At 38.1% G+C, this 18,535-nt stretch overlaps 1 protein-coding gene across 1 annotated transcript in view; it reads left to right on the top strand.

The window, feature by feature from the left end:
* Nucleotides 1-18,535, top strand: part of PCLO (piccolo presynaptic cytomatrix protein) — a 371,210-nt gene that overhangs the window by 115,620 nt on the left and 237,055 nt on the right. The window lies entirely within an intron of this gene.

Here is an 18,535-nt window from a genome sequence, read left to right as displayed (position 1 = left end):
GTACAGGATGGGTGGGTCTTGACACCTATCTGAGGAGCAGCCCAGACAGTGGACTTATTTATTGGACTGCTAAACCAGAAGTGGGGTATCTTCATTCCCACCTTTGCTGCTAACCTATCCCATGTTCTTAGTGAAGGCAATTGGCCTTTCTGTGCCCTGCCTTTTCTAATTCTGAGAACTGGACACTGACACTATTCTTCCTTCATGAAGGTGTTCTGTAAAATCTCGCAATTTATTATGGTACACGTGAATTTATGATAACATATCTTTTTTCCTTTTTATCCACCTTATACCCAACAAGTAATATTAATAGGGAAGAAACAGCTGTTAGCATTTTTTCCAACAGGGTGCATTGGAAAGTATGATTGTGAGAGCTTTTCATTCTGAAAGCTGTGTTTTTGCTTTTACTACTCAAATTTGCTTATTCTGATTGGACATTAAAATGTCTGCAGATATTTTTAAAAATACTTTCTACCTCTCTGTACACTGTTAAAAGCTCTAAGACCAGGGAGCAAATCAATTTCTGCAGAAATGAACAGCTGGTTGGGTGCTTTCTGAATTCAGATTTGTGCATCATTTCCCTCTTGTGAAGTTACTTAACCAATATGGTTCCTAGGATGAGATTCAGTTCAGTGTCCAGATTCAGATGTGTAACCTTAGATGTCTGCAGTGTAGTGGTTTACATACAAAATAGATCTGTTTCACATGTAATTAGAAAAAGATCTCTAAGTTCCTGTTACAATCAATGTAGATCCAGTCAACACAGGTCAGCGAACTAGAAAGCTATTCAGCCCATTCTAAGATAGACACCTACTGTCTCATCAGCTGAATTGCTCTCTAGGCTCCACTGATAAGGTCTCCCATCAAAGGTATCATGCGCCATTTGAAGTTCTTTAGGGATCCAAATTATCTGCAGATAATTGGGCTGGCAGAGGTGACTTAGGATTGCAGAAGACTGTCAGTCGTCTGGAGCAGTGGTTGTAGGCCAGGCGGGATATCCAACAGCAAAGCTCCAGCATCTTATTCCTGTTTCCTTATTCCCTATTCCTGTAACTTTCCAGTTCTTCCATTTTCTAGACAGGCCCATATGAGGGATAAACTTTGTTTGCATGATAGTTCTATAGACCTGAAGGGGTTTGACTGTCCTACAAGACTCACTGTTGGAAGCAGTACCTGGTGTGAACACAGTGACACAAATCAGCCACTTCAAAGCTATGCATTATCTCAGCAGAAGGAATGCAGCAGCAGCAGCACAGTGAAGAAGTGTTTTCTCATGTTCAGATGGAATCTCCTGTGTTTCAGTTTGTGGCCGATGCTTCTTGTCCTGTCCCTGGGCACCAATGGGAAGAGTCTGGCTCCATCTCCTTTACACTTTCCCATCAGATAATAATAATAGTATGTGTATTAATACAACAGTCTGTACACAGTCTTACCTACAACTCTTGTTTGCTTAGTTAAAGCAGGGTTCTTTGTTTCCTTCTTCTCTCCCATGGGGGTTATAAATTGGCATCTTTCCCAGTAGTGCCAGACAAGCAACTAACTTCCGTATGGCCAGAGAGAGACTTCCATGGAACTGCCACATGCACGGTACTTCCTGGTATCAGTTGTTGGAGGGCTATCAAAAATACTTGTCAACTTTCTCCTGGGAATTAGTCTCTTGTCACCTCCATGTGGCAAGGAGCCCAACAAAAAGCAAGCAAACTGACAGCATATATCGTATCCACAAAATACTACAGGTATCTTTCAAGTCTCACCACAATGTGTTGGAAAGCTTTGCAGGCATGGGAAGCAACTCATTTCTCCCCTTCCACATGCAAAAATGCAGGTATTTTCTGGTCATAGTTGTAAAGCTGGTAGGTCAAAAAAAGTTAACCATTCCAAGTTATATGTTTTAAATGTCTTGCCACTTTGTTGTTTTGTTTATAACATTAAAAAAGATGTAAAGCTGAGTGTTTTGGAATAAATTGGCTGCTGCCCAATTGCAATAAGCTAGTGATGATGAGTTTTGGTGTGCATGCACACAACAATTTCCTCTGCTGTTTCCTCCAGTCTATATGTAAGCAGGATGCATAAAAACTTCATTATTCTTCCTGTTCACGTAATGAAACAGATATGTGTAATGGGGAAAAATAAATGTTCATTTACTCATCTGTGATTCATAACATGGAGCAATATGATATTAGCACCATCCTTCTTAGGAAAAGACAGTAAGCCAAACTCTGAGAAAACAGATAAACGAACCATGTGGGTGAGATACTAAAGTCTTGTTTGAAGCAGATAGCAGCTGCACCTTAGTTCTTGCACTTTCGTCCAGAAGAGCAGTTACAGTCAGTGATTCCTTCCACCTAGCTGATTCAGCCTACATAAGGCTGAAGAACTGCTCATCTTCAGGACTCTAAGCCAATGCTTACAATGTGGAGCTAGGCACAGCTTCAGTCCATGAAGAGTGTTCTACATTGGGAAATGTCTTGCAAAAGCTCTGTGGACCTGTATCTTTTCCTTTCTTTGTATTATTTATATCGTGTTTCAGTTTGATATGGGGAAGGTGATGGGCAGAAAATGTTCTGGGATGAAAGTGTTAGTGTAGGAAGTCTGGGAACCCTTGGTATATACAACACAGCACTGTCCATTCACATCACTGGGGATGAATTGTTTCCCATTTAAAAAAAAAAAAAGTATTCTAAAATCTGATTCATTTAATATCAATCAGTCAACCAAGATAATTTGCCAACTGCACATGAGGAATAAATGCAGAATAAAATTAAAAGAACATTGATGATTTCAGTTCAGCCACAATATAAAAACTTTTAAGCAGATGGAGTCTTCCTCATTTTCCACTTTCTTTGAGTCCTTTACTGTTGTCCCGAACTTCTTGATTCTGGTGCTCACAGGCTAGCTCCTTTTATTTATGCTGCTTTGAACTTAGATTTCAACTTAGTTTAATATTTCATATCCTTATAGTTATTTAGGGAGTGTGTTTTTGTCTCTTTTCAATAGCTTTTATGAATTCATATGCAAAAGCTTTCCTAAAATCAGTATCAGAGAGCTTATGTTAGTGTTCTCTTTAAGTGGACCCTATTAACCTGTAGGTACCTCTGATTTTACCTGTAGCTGCTCTCTCTTTTCTCCTTTCCTCCCAGAAGCGTAGGAATGCTTGAAGTTAGAAACAAATCTCTCTCTCTCTCTCTCTTTTTTTTTTTTCATTAGGAAGTATTTAAGTATACATAGGAAATTTATTCCGTATTAAATTATGTATGGTCTTTTTCACTTTTTCACATCTCTTCCATCTATTCAGTCTTAAACTTTGGAAAATTCATGACCCCAACCAGACTTCCTACACTCTCAGTTAGCTCTGTCTCTGAAAAGGGTCCTTGATCTGGGAGTCTTGGTCCAAGCTTCATCAGCCAAGAGCAAAATATCCTTAATGAAAATCCTATGATCCAAGAATGACACAGGAAGGTCATGGCTTAATACATTTTATTTATTCTGGTTGTAGCTTACTAAAACATCATGTTGTATTCCAGTTAGTTGCTACTTGCCAGTTCCTGCAGTTTTCATGTTAAAATGCAAATACAGAATGTAAATGTGTTTTCTCATTCCTGTTTGTATTCCTTAGTCATTTTCTGGTAATAATGCAAGGCATTATGTGCAAAATAATGTACTTACCATGTACCCCGAAACCTTCCACTTAATGGATGCTGTTTTCATATGTTTTTCTACTACTTATTCCAAGGGAAACAAAGTATGCTCCCGTCCCAATTTTGAATGTACTTACATCTGTGAATGAATGCATTTCAATAAGATCAAGACATATAAAATATTTTAATGATACCTAGGCAACCTGCATGTCATTTTCAAAAGTTACTGAAGATAGGATAAGGTCCTTTATCTGTGTTTCTACATGTGTGACCTTATTACTTCTAAAACAGATAGATTTGCATAGGAGGTAAGTCCCCTTTTGTATCATTTTATATTTCAATACTGTCATTTAGACATCTTACTAACCATTTTTTTCCCCCTGCTTAATAAAAATTTATCTAATTAGACCATCTTCATATTTCCTATTTTTAGCCTTGCAAGTCTTTCAGCAGATATCTTCTCTTTATTGTGTCATTTTGCAGTAAGGGCAGATTTTGTACTGATAATCTCAGTGGACTTGCCAAACAGTATCAGTGTTATTGGTTATCACAGATACTGACATTCTTCAATTTGTGTGATTTTAGTTAGTTTTCTTTTTTACATCGCTTTCTGCAGTTTTCTCATTATTCTTATGAAAGTCAAACTATTCTGTTACTGGAAACAGGTCCAATACTAGGGAATGCAGACTGTTTCCTTTGTGAGACGTTAGAAGGCAGCACATTGACCAGACTGCTGAATCATACATCCAGTTCTGCCTGTTTAAGTTCAGTTTCAGCTGGAAAAAAATTTGTCCCATTTGCAGCGCAGTTTTGACTTGCTTAATGTGCAGCTTAGAATCTGAATTCATGCCTCTTCCTGAATAACTAGCTACTATAAAATGGATATTTTTAGCTTTTTACTTGTAAATGCGGTATGTTCTCTATTTATTTAATACTTCTCTGCATTTTTAGTTCAGCCTGTGACTGAATTTCATGTTCTGTTAGCACAGTTCCTTAGCGTCTTACCTGTGGTTAAAATTATTTTACCAAATTTGTATTGGACACATTAAAAATTCATTTTAGAGTCTCTGTATACTCAGTATGCCTCATTCTTTAATGGAAAATTACATTTTCTACATTGGAACAAGTCTGCAAACATACATTCTTTTAAAAGCTGATTTTATTTTATTTTTACAACAGCATAGATAGAATGCCACTAACGTCTTCTAACTGCTTCAAAGAATGCTACACTTTTAGTCATGTTTACAACTGAACGTTTTTATGGAAGGCTATTAGAAATAATTAAATTGCCCAAGTTTGATTAAATTGTATGGACATTAAAAATCCTGCTGCTCCTGTGGTTTTTGCTTTTCTGAGAAATAGGAAGTACTCAAAAAGCCACACATATGAAAATGCCTTTTTGCTGCAGAAAAAAATCAGCAGGCCAAACAGAAAGGGGACTGAGTGACTATTATTTCAGCAGAATTCATTTTAATTTGCTGTTTCAGGAATGATCAGAAGTTTTTTTCCAAAAATTACTCAGAAACTTGGGGTCCAAGACTTAGGTTCATAAGAAGAGGAAGTCAGAGACTTCCTTTGCGCTAAGGTGGGCCACAACTCCAGTGTCTGTAACGCAGAAACTGCTCTCCAGTAAATTTTCACACTTGCAAGCTGCCATCGTGGAGTGGTGATGCTCCAGCACTGATTACTTAACCCCCGGGCCAGCCTAACTGCTGCCTTTCAGACGGTGGAAACCGCCCTGGTTTGGCTGGGTTTGGTTTCACAGTACAGCTGTGGCTAGCGCTGTTCAGCTGTGGTGCTGTGCAGTGGTGAAATGTGGTAGAGCATAACATTAGTAACTGCATGGCGTGAGTAATTAGGTATTTACCTCTTTGTTTTAAATTTAAAATGAATGTGAATGTCACTCCTGCTCCAGATGCTAAGACAGATCTGGTAATTACTGTAATGATGCTATACAGAATGCTTTTAAATCCAGTTATGGCTATTCAATCTTTCCCTCCAAATAGTCAAAAAATGATTCACTAGTGAAAAAGAGCAGACACAGTTTTTCTATTTATTAGATTCAGGAAAATGCCTTTTATTGCATTAAATGCATTAAAAATAACCAGAAAAACTTTGGGGGGGGAGGGGGAGTGTTGTTTTGAACATGAAGTATATACTATCATAATAGGCAGTTATAAAACAGAACATAAATCCAACCCATGTGTGTCTGTGTATCCCTTAGTAAGCTCTTCTGCACTATCCTTTTTACTGGACACATCTACAACAGATGTGCTGGGGTATGAATCACAAAGTACTGAACATAGACAAGTACTTTACATGGAAATAATTCAAATATATAGTACAAGAGTAACACTGAAAACTGAAAAATCTATTCTGTGTGATGCCGTATTTATGCTACTGTATTGCAATTCTTAGAACAAAGACTAGATCTTAGACTTCTTGGGTGCTTTCCATAATGAAGTGTGCTAGGATGGAGGAAAGGAAATTGATACTGATGCTATTTACAGCAAAGAATAAGTGCATTGTTCAAGGCAAAATCTGAAACTCACACAAGCATTATTGTGAATTAAAGAAACTAGAGATGAAGATGAACTGGCCCCTGCCCTGAATCTGATCTCGTTTCAAATATCTCTAACTTCAGGATTCAGGCTGTTAGCTGCTTTGCTTTTACTCTCAGCTTTTCATTCGGGCTTGTCAAAGATTGGATAGTAGTTTTCACAGAAATTCCTAATAGTTTTACAAATTGTTTTTGTGTTATGGTTTCCACTTGTGATAGGTTTCCTGTAAGGTACCTGCTGTGTGACTTCCAACAGAAGCTGTGGTAGCTCTGTCATATGAAGGATGTCCAACCCAGGAGACTAGCAGATACTGGTGAATGAGAATTGGAGGCACCTGACTTACAATTCGTCCAATAGACTGCATTAGATCATGGAGACACAATTTGGTGTGAAACTAAGCTAAAAATAAAGCTGTTGACATAACTGAATAAAAATAAGGGAACCTTTACATTATGTGAAGAATTAAAATTACATCCTTTTCCCAGTTTTGGGATGAAGGGAGGGAACACAGTTTCAACATTCATGATACTGAAATTACCTTCCTCAACTCTTCCCAGGCCAGACAGAGTAACCTGGAATAAAATACTTCAATTTGAATGGACAAAACTAAATTAATGTAACTTGGAATGAAATTATTTTTTTTTCTTTTTGTAATAAAGTGGTGTAGTTTAAAGTTTTATTGCATAAAATTTTGTTCTAGATTTTGTGACAAGCTCTGCTTGTTGCTACATGCATAGGTAGGCTTCTTAGAATCACAGCTTGTTTATCTTGATGCTAAAAAAACAAGAAATATTGTATTAGCAGAAAAAAACCACCTCATTTCATCTGTGTTCTCTCTCTGATTTTTGGATATATTCCTGAAAAGTTAAAATTTGTTCTGTAGCTACGAAAAAGAGCTCTGGAGGTAAATGTAGCATTGAAAATCACTGCTGTATTCTCTAATTAGCTATAAATTTATTTTTGTTTTTTATTTGCATGCATTTGAGTCCATTAGTTGAATAGCCATTGAGGCCAGTGAACTGAACTGAACCATGCTGAATGCCTAGAATTTAATTATCTTAAATGTTTTATGTTTATATGCAGTAGTTTGGCACAGATTTGATTATATAAATAGCAAAGTTGTTCAGTTAAAGCAGTGTTAACAATTGAATAATGACATAAATAAGTGAGATTTTAAAATAATTTAACCAGTGCCTGAAAAAAGCATAGAAGAAAGCTTTGGAGACACTCAACTTCAGGCAGAAGGAAAAAGTAAGGAAAAATGTGTAAACTTTGAAACCTCTAAAATGAAGTGCATGTGAATTTAATATTAGTTTAAAGTTACCAGCATAATCACAAAAATTCACTCTTATCATTTTTTAGAATATATTTGTTACATGTTTTGCATGGAGGCTTTGAGTTAAAGCTGCCGAACAAACTCTAGTACTGCCTTTTCAAAGAGAGAAGGCGCTTTGCAGATATTTGCTAGGGGAGCCACTACTGTGTGTGTTCCTGCTACAAGCCACTTCAGATCAGATTCACCTTGCTTCGCTTGCTAATGAGTGGAAAGAAATATGCACTTTAATGGCATATTAATTTGACCCCCTTCGTATGTCTATTTTACAATGGTACAAATCATGACCTAGAAGTGCCTATTCCCAGTGCACTGGGAAGGAAACCTGGACGAATCAAATGTTACTCTTGCAAATGTCCTGCATCAAGTACTGAACTGCTAGCCAAAGCAAGGGTGTTATCTTTGATGGCACCGTTGTCTACTGTGATTTAAGCAGCATCTGTTCACCGTTGCTTATTCCTGTCCCAGATCGACCCTTTGAATTGTACTAGCCCAACTATTCATGTGGCCCTGTCCTGGAAAGTTTCCTCAGTCCTCCTAAATAATACCTGGAAAATACCTGTTTTTCTGCCATATCAGTTCCTCGGTCAGGTTCACATCTGTTTCCATAAACTGTTGAGTAGATGGATGAAAAGGCAGAACTTTTTACTCTGGCATTATTGCCAAAGAAATGTAGGTGAAACCACAGTCCACGTTCAAAAGGCTTAACTCTGCCGTCTTGGGGGGAAGAGGAGTAGGGAATAAGTAGCTATCAGCCTTCATGGAAGTCACCAAAATGAAGAGGTGTGGAATTGCAGACCTTTGTGAGTAAGGGTTTTTTTAGGTTGTATTGCTTTTAATAACTACTGAAAAATCCTTTCGGTGTTGCCTGGCTTTTATTGAGCAATCTATGGTGTTTTTAATTCTTGTTGTCCCATCTGAAAGTAGGGTAATTTTTAACAATCTGATAACAATTAATAATTAAAACTCTAGAAAAACTGAGAACTTTGACTGCTTGAGTAGTCATCTGACTACTTGCAAAATGTAAATGTAATTCTGGCAAGGTTAAGTAATCTTGTAGCAAAGTTAGCATCCTGTAAGAGCCTGAAAGCCAGGGTAGTTGCTTAGGCTACAATATCTTATTTTTTCTATCTTTCCCCAGAAGTGCAATTGTAAAACCAGGTTTAGCCACATTCATTAAAAAAAGAGCTATTTTTAGGTGTGAATTGGTTTGGAGACCATTTGGAAAAGATTAATATATTCATTTAGTAGGTCATGATAAAAGTATTGGAAACACTTCATCAGAGTAGTGAGAGTACTTAAAGATTCATCTAAAATAGTCTGTGACCTGTACATGATTATTCTGAAACTCTGTGGAGTACAGGAAAAGTCTCACAGAACTGAAGAAGGAGAAACATAATTTATAGGCAGCCAGCATTTATTTTTCGAGAACAAATTGTGACCAGCCAATTTCTTCTTATGACAAAGTATGGGAGATAGTAGACAATGGATTGGGTTAAGGTCATATTTCTTGATTCAGTCAGACTTTCACAGTGGGATTCTGCTGCAGATTCACACACCCAAGTTTAGTGTCATTTTTGACACTGTGAAGTAACCATCCCACCTAGCTTCCAAGTGCTCGTTGAGAAGGCTAAAACCAACAAGTAAATTTATTGCACAGGTTCTAGAGGAGGCTACAAGAGACTTTTCCTTTCTCCCATTTACCTGTGACATATATATGTATATATATTTTATGTAAGCCTGCCTCATTATGTTTTAATATGCTTACTCTGGAGTGTACATAATTTATGTGCAGTTAAACCAAAGCAGTAGCTGTAAAAAAGAACATCTGGCCCTCTTCAGCAGCAGTATTTTACTCAAAATTATACATAACAAATATCCAGTAATGATTTTTGTCTGCTCTAAGACTAAGTGAGCACTGATTAGGAGCTGTGTATATTTTAGATTAATTATGTCTTGTGGACAGTATAGCATATGCTTCAGTATACAGAAGGCCAAATTTTTAAGGATACAGAGATTGCCTCTTAAGAGCAAATCAAAGTCACAGCAACAAGGCAGTCTCAATCCCATCTGCTGTCAGGAAAGAGCAGACAAACACAAGCTAACCAAAAATTTAAAATTCTTCCTTATGACTTACCATCATAAATTTTTGCTTTAATATATGACAATTGCCAGCTGTAACTAAATAATTTGTAGGCAGTGTGACCATAGATACTACTAACTTTCTTCAACCCTGGTTAGTTTTTCAAATCAATAAGATTATCTGATAGTGAGTGTTGTTGTATTTATTATTTCTTTTATTCAGTATTCCTTTTTTTTGTAATATAGAAGAGGAGAGACAACAAAATGTATTACAATCATCTGAGTCTATTAGCTATTTTATTTTATTTTATTTTATTATTTTATTTTGTCCGATTTTCTCCTTCTGTTTTCTCCCAAAACTGTACTCTCCCCTGAAAAATTCCCACAGGAAAGCTGTACTTTGTGTGTGTGTCCATTTTCATAGTAACAGTGCAGGCAAAGGATATTGAATAGCTAACCAGTAGCTTAGAAATGTATGAACAAATCAATAGAAAATATCATATGCAATTATAAGCAATGAAAGCTATTTCCTTATTTGCTCAGTTAGGGGTTAACATATATTCATATATATATGGCAATCTGTATTTAAAAATAAAATAGAGAGTTCCTGTAAAAACAGTCTCCATCATTCCCTTCTCCCCAAGCTAACCGTGTTCACCTCCCTCCAAAAACCTGTGCTGATAACATTGTATTCTTCATCAAAAATAACAACTTATTTCATACACAGGTGTCTGTGCTATCTTATTGAGGCCTGTAGTATGATACTTAAAAGGTTCATGTGTATTTTTTATGATACTTGCAAACTAATTAGAAGAACCTGTTTTAATATTGTGTTCATTTGTAGTCTAGCTGTGATAATTAAAATGTCTCAAGCAATTAGCCCCAGCTTGGCTGAGAGGCATCTTTGAAAGAGTGGTTAAAGTCAGAGCTTGTCATATGCACTCAGTTACTTGCCAACTAAAAACAACTCTGCGGTAGTGAAAGGGGATTATGGTGATCCTGTGAGATTGTTTCCCCACAAGCTGGAGAGTGGGAAGAGAATGTGGGATGGAGAATGTGAGAGTCTTCTCATTTCAGGCTCTGGAGCTTGAAATGTCCAGCAAGTCATTAGCAGACTTATATTTCATGGACAAATGGTTAATAGGAGGAATATCCATCCTGTCTGCAGAGTTTAGTCTGTGTCCTGGTAACAAGTTATAACTGGAAGTCATTAGCCTTCTGATATCAAAATTATTTGAGACAGATTGATAAATGTGTTAGAATTAAAAGCCACAGGAAAAGCCTGGTTTATGTTATGCTCTACAATTCCACTTTCTTTCTAAATGAATGGAGATAAGCACTACAAAAATACCTGATATAACCTGCAGTATTTGAATGAACAGAAATGTAAGTCCACACAGTGAAGAATTCACTTGTTGATCTTAAGAAACAGTGCTACTGCATACTCCTCTGCTAGCATTTCTGTGCTGACTCTGATGCTGTGCGAAAGGATGATGTAGACTTGAGGAGTACACCGTAAACAGTAGACCTCCTCTTCACTTGCATAAATAATCCACATTCAGCACGTAAGGATAGAAGCCTAAACATATACCTTTTCTTATGGTCCAAGAAATATCTGTCTTTAGGTCTAATTAGTGATGCGCTTAGGGAGAGCGGCAGAAGACTGCAGTCTGGGTCAACTCACCTTTTCTTCCAAGACTGAAAATTTGTCAGCCTAAAATCATGGCCTTTTGTGATAGCAGCCGTATTGAACACCTGTACTTAATCAGTCCGAAGCTTTCTGTCTCCCTCCTCCCCCTCTTAGACCCAGCATGGTGATCTCCTTCATTCTGCGTATCCCTGGGAGATGGTACTAAAAAAGGAGCAATGAGAGAGCTTTTAAAGTTTTTCCAGCTGGATAGAGTAAATGCTATAGCAATTTCTCCTCCAATGCCCAAATCCGTTCTTATTTTGGAACTGGAACAAAAGTCAAGAGAGCTGCCCCTTGTAACCCAGCAAATCCAATTTTTGCCTTTACCAGTAAAAGGCCATAGGCTTTGGACTGAGCTGACAGTGCGGGCTCTCAGCACATCTGAGTTTGCCTTGGCATGGTTTCAGTTTGTTTCTGTGATCTTATAGTGGTCAAGTGATTATTGCCTCACCTTTGTGTGAGCTGAAACCCTGTGAACACCACAAATGGTAAAGGTCTGGCAAACCTGGGGAGTCACCGCCATGCAAGCAATAGCCCTTGATGTCAGCTGAGGCTGGGGTGGGGGCAATGGTGCAACTTTCAGACTTTTGCTGGAAACCAGTGAGAAGGAGGCAGACTATGATGAGAAAACATATAAATATATCCTTAGGCATACCCAAGAATGAGGGGGAAGGAGCTGTAAGCATTATACTCCTTCCAGCAAAGAGATGCTGAGAACTTGTCATAATCACCACTCTGCCCTTCTGCTTGAGGAAGACTGAAACTGTCAGCTTTAAGACCCAGAGGAACACAGAAAGGGTGAGCACAGCACCAGAGAAAAGGGTTATATACTAGTAAGATTTTTCCATACAACAATTGTAGCTATATTATTAGACTTTTCTGTATTGCTTGGATAAATTGGACTGTTAGACTGTTACAACATTAATTAGACTAACAATAATATCTTAGCTCTGGTGTACTCTATTTTGTCCGTAACAAGATTTGGAGTATAACAATCTGTACTGGAAGAATGATTCTAAACTGGCCTAGGTTAATATCAGTGTGGTCAAGGGCATTATCTTTATGACTGCAAAGCAGATTGGTACCTGGCAAGTTGCTAGCTCTTGAGATACAAGAACAAAGAGCTGATGTTACATGTGTGGTCCTTTTGTGAGCAGCAGGACAACCAGTTTCCCTCTCTCCTATTTATGTAATTGATCAAATATTTTATGTCATTGGGATATTTTCCATGTATATCTGAAAAAGAAAGCAGAACTAACTCACCCTAAAAACTTCAAAGAAAACAGACAGACAGAAAGACCACTTGGAACGAAGTTCCAGGGAACAAAGTTCCAAGCAGGAACTGAGCCAGTAGGTTGAGGGAAGTGGTTATTCCCTTTTGTGAGACTGTGTCTGGAGTACTGTGTCCAGTTTGGGGCTCCCCAGTACAAGGAAGACATTGACACGCTGGAGCAAGCCCAGAGGAGGATGGTCAGGAGACTGGAGCGCACAATGTGCGATGAGAGGCTGAGAGAAATGGGTTTACTCAGCTGTAAGAAGAGAAGGCAGAGGGAAGATTTTTATTGCTGTCTACAGCTACCTGACGGGAGGGTGTCAAGAAAACAAAGCCAAACTCCTCTCAGAGATGCACAGTGATATGGTGAAAAGCAACAGGAAACATGTTGGAATGTGGAAACATGACTCTATATAAGGAAAGAGGTTGCCCAGGGATGATTTGAAATCTTCATCTTTGGAGATATTCAAAACTCAACTGGACAAGGCCCTGAGCAACCTGCTCTTAACTGGCCCGCTTTGAGCTGGAGGTTGGACTAGATGACCTTTGGTGATCCCTTCCAGCCTGCATGATTCTGTGACTCAGTGAAAATGTATTGCAAATCTGGTAGTGATTGGAAAGGTCCAGAACATACAGAACAAGATCTTCCAAGTCATTTGCCACTAACAGTCTGATCTGTGCTTTTACTGATGTTCCTTCAGGCTCTGAACAGCTACTTCAAAAACAAATGGATTTTTTTTTTTTTTGATATATCAACCAAATAATTGTTTAACAGCTGTTTATGACTGTCTGTGCCCCAGAATCTAGGGAATGCAAAAAAAAAAAAGAGAGAGAGAGAGAAAATAAACTTGGTAATCATTCCAGATATGACTAGTCCTCTCTCATACAGTGTGTCCTATGATATATCATCTGAAGAACATGAAGTGGCTTGCTGAGCTGACTGCCCTAGCACTGCCTGAATCCCAGAATTTGCCTGAACCTAACTATACAGCTTAAACATTTTCTTTGTTCTTAAGGCATCTTCTTGAATTCCTTGCAGGTCACAGGCACTAGCTTTTTGAAGCTGTTATCAGGTGAGTGGAAGAAAGCATCTACTCAGCCCTTATCAGATTAAATGTCCAGGGAAGGATACCCATAGTTATATGGATAAATGAAACTATACCAACATATGACAAGACTTTTTGCTTGTTGGTATTAGGCCAAGGTATTGCACTCAGACAAATGTGTTTGGCTTTGAATTGGTTCCTTCAGCTGTAATCAATAGAAAGAAAAGGAACAGTTCCAAGACAGTGTTGCCCTTATTAATGACATGTTTTATTTAAGTAATGAGGGAACCTCTTCATAAATAATCCTGCTTTATAAGAAATCTCAAAGTCACCAGTTCCACGTGTGTTTCCCTGACTAGTGGCTCCCTCTGGACCCAGAGCCCTGTGTGCCATGCAGAAGCCCTGTTCCGTTGCTTCAGGAATCTCAGACTGCCAAATCATCTTTTGTACATACACTGCCATGAGGACTCCTCCTGAATATCTCAGCACTCTCAGCTAACAGATGGGCTGGTAATGCTTGCTGGGTGCTTCTACTGTGCAGACAGAGATCCAATACCCAAGCCTCATCTCTATGCTAAAAGTTCCCTAAGAGTGAAGGAACATCTGTTTGAATCAACCTGAATTTGCCAGATACGTTTTTAGGCTCCAAGTAAAGCAATGACATTTTTAAGATAACTCCCTTTAGTCCCTCTCTCCTTCCCTTCCAGACTGTGCTGAAATATCTAGCCTTTCTAGAAAGCTACAAGGTTTGATACATGATTTGTCACTAGGTGTTACTGCTCTGTGTCTCTTTAACAGTGTGTTCATTAATAATAATAAATCACAGCTAGTGATACTGTTTTTTTTCTGAGCTCTGCATTCTTATACTGTTAAATAATATAAAGGAATCTTATTGAATCTTAATGTGTCAAGTCACTTTATACGGGAAATTATCATCCATCATCAAACCACCTCCTCCTTAATGAACTTAAGTCAGTCTAACCTTTGAACAGCACCAAAAGCATGGTGCTGATATTATTTCAAAAACAGCTTATTCCTGAGTCTGTCCAAGTGGTAAATAACATGCATATATCCCATTTTACTTTATATACATGTTAACCTGTTTTGAATAAGAAAGGTCTATATAATTGAAGGCATGAGAGTCTAGTAATATTGCTATATGAAGTCTCTTATTTCAAGTACTGAAGAACAGCAGCTTTTTCCAAGTTCCCAGCAGGGCTTTTTAAGACTTGACACTACTATAAAATATGTCATTAAGTTGTGTCTTTCTTGCAGCAAGAATTGGTGGGCTTGTTATGCCCTAGCATAACAACTCTGGGAGGCCACTTTATTTAATAAATGCTCTTTGGGAGTACTTGGTGCACTAATTTTAACAATTCTTTCTCTCTTCCCTCCTCTTCCTTTCCCCCTCCATTTTATTGTCCTCTAGAGCTCTGGCTTTGGTCTATTAAAAACTTAATTCCAGCTGCATTGTATCCTAAGGTACACACAAATTTAATTTCTGCAAGTCCTTTTTCTAGCCAGAGATCATTCCCTGTCTTTTCATATATTGCTGTCAGACAGATAACTGTGGAAGGAGACCAGATTCCTGGTCTCCTTCATTTAATGCAACTGTGATCTGCATTTGGCAGGAAAAAAGCAAGCACTCTTCCCTGTGCAGACATAGCCTCACAGCTGCCTGCCTGCAGAGCAAGCATTGCTGAGGAGGGGTTTTCTTCTGCTTGAGTTCTTTTTGGCTTAATCAATTGATCCTGTCTGGAGGCAGTCCTGTTTGATTTGATGTTGGAAACTTGAATACGAGAGCAAGGGAAAATTTCTATACCCCATTTCTATATTTCTCAGATGTGAAAATCTAAGTGCAAAAACCTTTACCATATTGGCATTCCGTCCAGGTGTGGCTCACAAGAGCTATTAAGGGCCACCTCCTGTTCATCTGCAAAACCTTTACAAAATGGTGCGGAAAACCACTTTGTGAAGAGACGCAAACATCTCTTCGTTGAATTCTGAAAACAATAGCCTGCCTTCCTCATCTGTAGCACAGCAGGGGAAACACTGCAATTACATCGATGACCAAAGTGCTGGTCAAACAGCACTGTGCACCCTAAGGAACCTTTTAAATAAAGATCTACAAGGCTGTCCCAGTTTCATATGTGGTAGCCATGACAGTAGTTCCAGGTTCTGCCAGAAAAAGGCCTGTGCAGACCTGCACAGAAAATCTTATGTCAGATGAGATTTAAAACCCAAGGTCCCCTACGCTACAGCCCTAATCTGCTCTTTTATTCCTAACTTAGAAATGGCAGAATCTATATACTTTGAAATGCTAAGCTGAATTAACTTTGGCAAGCTACCTTGGCCGTAGGCTTGTCGCTTGGATCATTCCAGGCTAGGTTTTCCAAGTCGTGGTAAATACACTGGATGCTTGCACATGCTCCTATTGCTGCCTACACTTTTATCCATCTGTCAAAATGGCGCTATTCCTACTTAGAAGTTGGTTGTACCGTTATACTAGAATGCAGATGCCAAGTGAAAGTGGGTTTAGAGAGTTACAAAAGCTCTCCTGCAGGATATCTCTGCTCTAAGATAGAATTGCCACTTTCATGCCACATGCTTCCTTACCTCATGACATCTGTTGACGTTGAAATGCCAACAAAAATTCCTGCATACATACAAAATGAAACTGTTGCTTGTACGTGTTGATAAATTGTATTGCCTGTATTTTACAGAGATGCTTCATGAGATTGCATTCTTCTCCAAATACAGAATCCCTTTGCTGTTGTTTTTAAGGCAGTTTTATGACCTATAATGTCTCCAATCAGCCATTTCAGTGCTCCCAGTAAATCTGTGTGGTATGCAGGTATGTGTTTCCAAAAAAGGGGAAAAGGCTGTGAAAAGCTGTGTAATTACTGATATATAGTGACAGGGGATCATACAGTTCTAGACAGTTCCAAAGAGTATTACTGATAACTAATTCCATTGGTACAAAAAAATCCATATTGATCCCAAGTCACATAGGCTCAGTAGCTATATTATTTTAGTTACAGACACTTAGAGGAGCTGGATAGCTAAGTCCTGTCATTACAGAGCTTCAGCATGCAATTGTTTGATTACAGTTTCAACACAAAACAGTGTTGTTCATGCAGTTTTCAGTAAATTTAATTTTATTTCTTTACTTGGTCAATTTCTTTAACCTAATTGCTTAATAAAGGACTAAGTTATTTTAGAATAAGTTCTAAAATGTGCTCAAGCATATGATCAAATATGAGTTGAGTTGTAGCAGCTTGACAAACTACTGCTTGTCAGCTGAGCCATGGTATCTGCCCATGTTAAATGTCCACTTTTAAATGATTGCAAAGCAATTGGTATCACATTTGAATGAGTTATCTTGTGTCATCTGAGCAGCATTAACTGATGATAAGCCAACTTAATTTGCTACAAATGTGAGGTAAAATTTATTAAATTAAATCTTATAAATGTACCACATTTTAAAATTTAGGCAGAATAGCAATGAACGTTTAGTCAGCTGCTGTGACTACACTGGAAATTTTAAGTCACAGTGACTTGATTGCTTGTAACTGTATTCTCAGCTCATCCTTATTTTGAGTTAAAATGAATTAGCCTGAACATCAGTAGAAGTAAGGTAAGCTCAGTAAACTAATGTGTTTTGATTTGCAATGGAGCGGGCTGAAAGTGCACGCGCTGGTATTTACACTAGCTTATCTAATGAGTGCTTGTTTGTTAAGCACTGTAACTTGGTCAGGATCACTGATGTGTGCGAGACCACATAAATACTTGTAGGAGCTTACAATGTGACTTACAATGTTTCTAACAAGTTTTGCACTACTTCTTAACTAATCAAAATTGAAGAGGAAATGTAACTAGTTGTTAAAGCAAAGACTTATATGACCTGTGAGACTGCATATTACATCTGCCATGTATTTTCTGTCATCATTTGCAGGAACATTGATGTCTCCTGTTTATTCTTATTTAAAATTATATTTAAAACTTTAAACTTCTTAGGATTATTGTGAATTTCATGCAATGTTTAAAAAGAGTTTGAAATCACAGGTTATACTACAGTGGATTGGATATCATTTAATACAAAGTTCACTAGAGAACTGGCAGGAGCTTAGGACATTGGATCAGCTTTCAAGTTTTTCTGCTCTCTTCCTGGGGCACATTGTGACCTCTGAGACTGTTGGTAGGAATTAAAAATTACTACCTCTAATTTTAGTTGCCTACAAGTAGATATTACAGTTAAGGATCCAGGCTCCTATTACAGTAAATGGAGATCTACTCAGTACTGTTAATGGAGCCTAGAGAGACATTTAGCTAACTTAGAAAGATGCCACTAACCATCTGTTTTAGGGTGAATTCTTTATAAAGGGAGCTCAGAAAATGAAAGTAGGATTCAGGTAACTAAACATAGCTGTTTCAAGCATTTAGGGGTATCATTCCTCATTCCTTGCCTCTGGTTTGCAGTCCAGAAGGCACAGGTCCTATCCCCCAGATCCATTTTGGTGTCTTGGATATTACAGAGTATTTAAAATGGTTAGGCAGAGATTAGGCAGGATACACTAAGGCATCTGAAATGACAGTGATCCCCAGGTTTAAGCAACTAAATCCCACCCTTGACACATGAAAAAAGCAAAATGTAGATGTCCCAATCCCAGATCAAATTCCTCTCCTTATCTCCTGGTTTTAGCCAAGTTAAGGTTTTATATTCGCTACAACGTCTTTATGGTTCGGAGCCTGTGTTTATGTATGCTTTTTAAGTAAAAAGACTTCCCACTGTATAAGGTGGTATCTCGCAGCCCTACATTTATGTTTTGTTCATTGCTGTTGTTGTCCTTTCTGGCAAGATGAAAAAATGATCCTAGCATTCTTTACTTCAAGGCATTTTCCCCAGATAAAA

This window comes from Apteryx mantelli, chromosome 1 (genome assembly GCF_036417845.1).
Source record: "Apteryx mantelli isolate bAptMan1 chromosome 1, bAptMan1.hap1, whole genome shotgun sequence".
Lineage (NCBI taxonomy): Eukaryota > Metazoa > Chordata > Aves > Apterygiformes > Apterygidae > Apteryx > Apteryx mantelli.
This window is presented reverse-complemented; position numbering and strand designations above follow the sequence as displayed.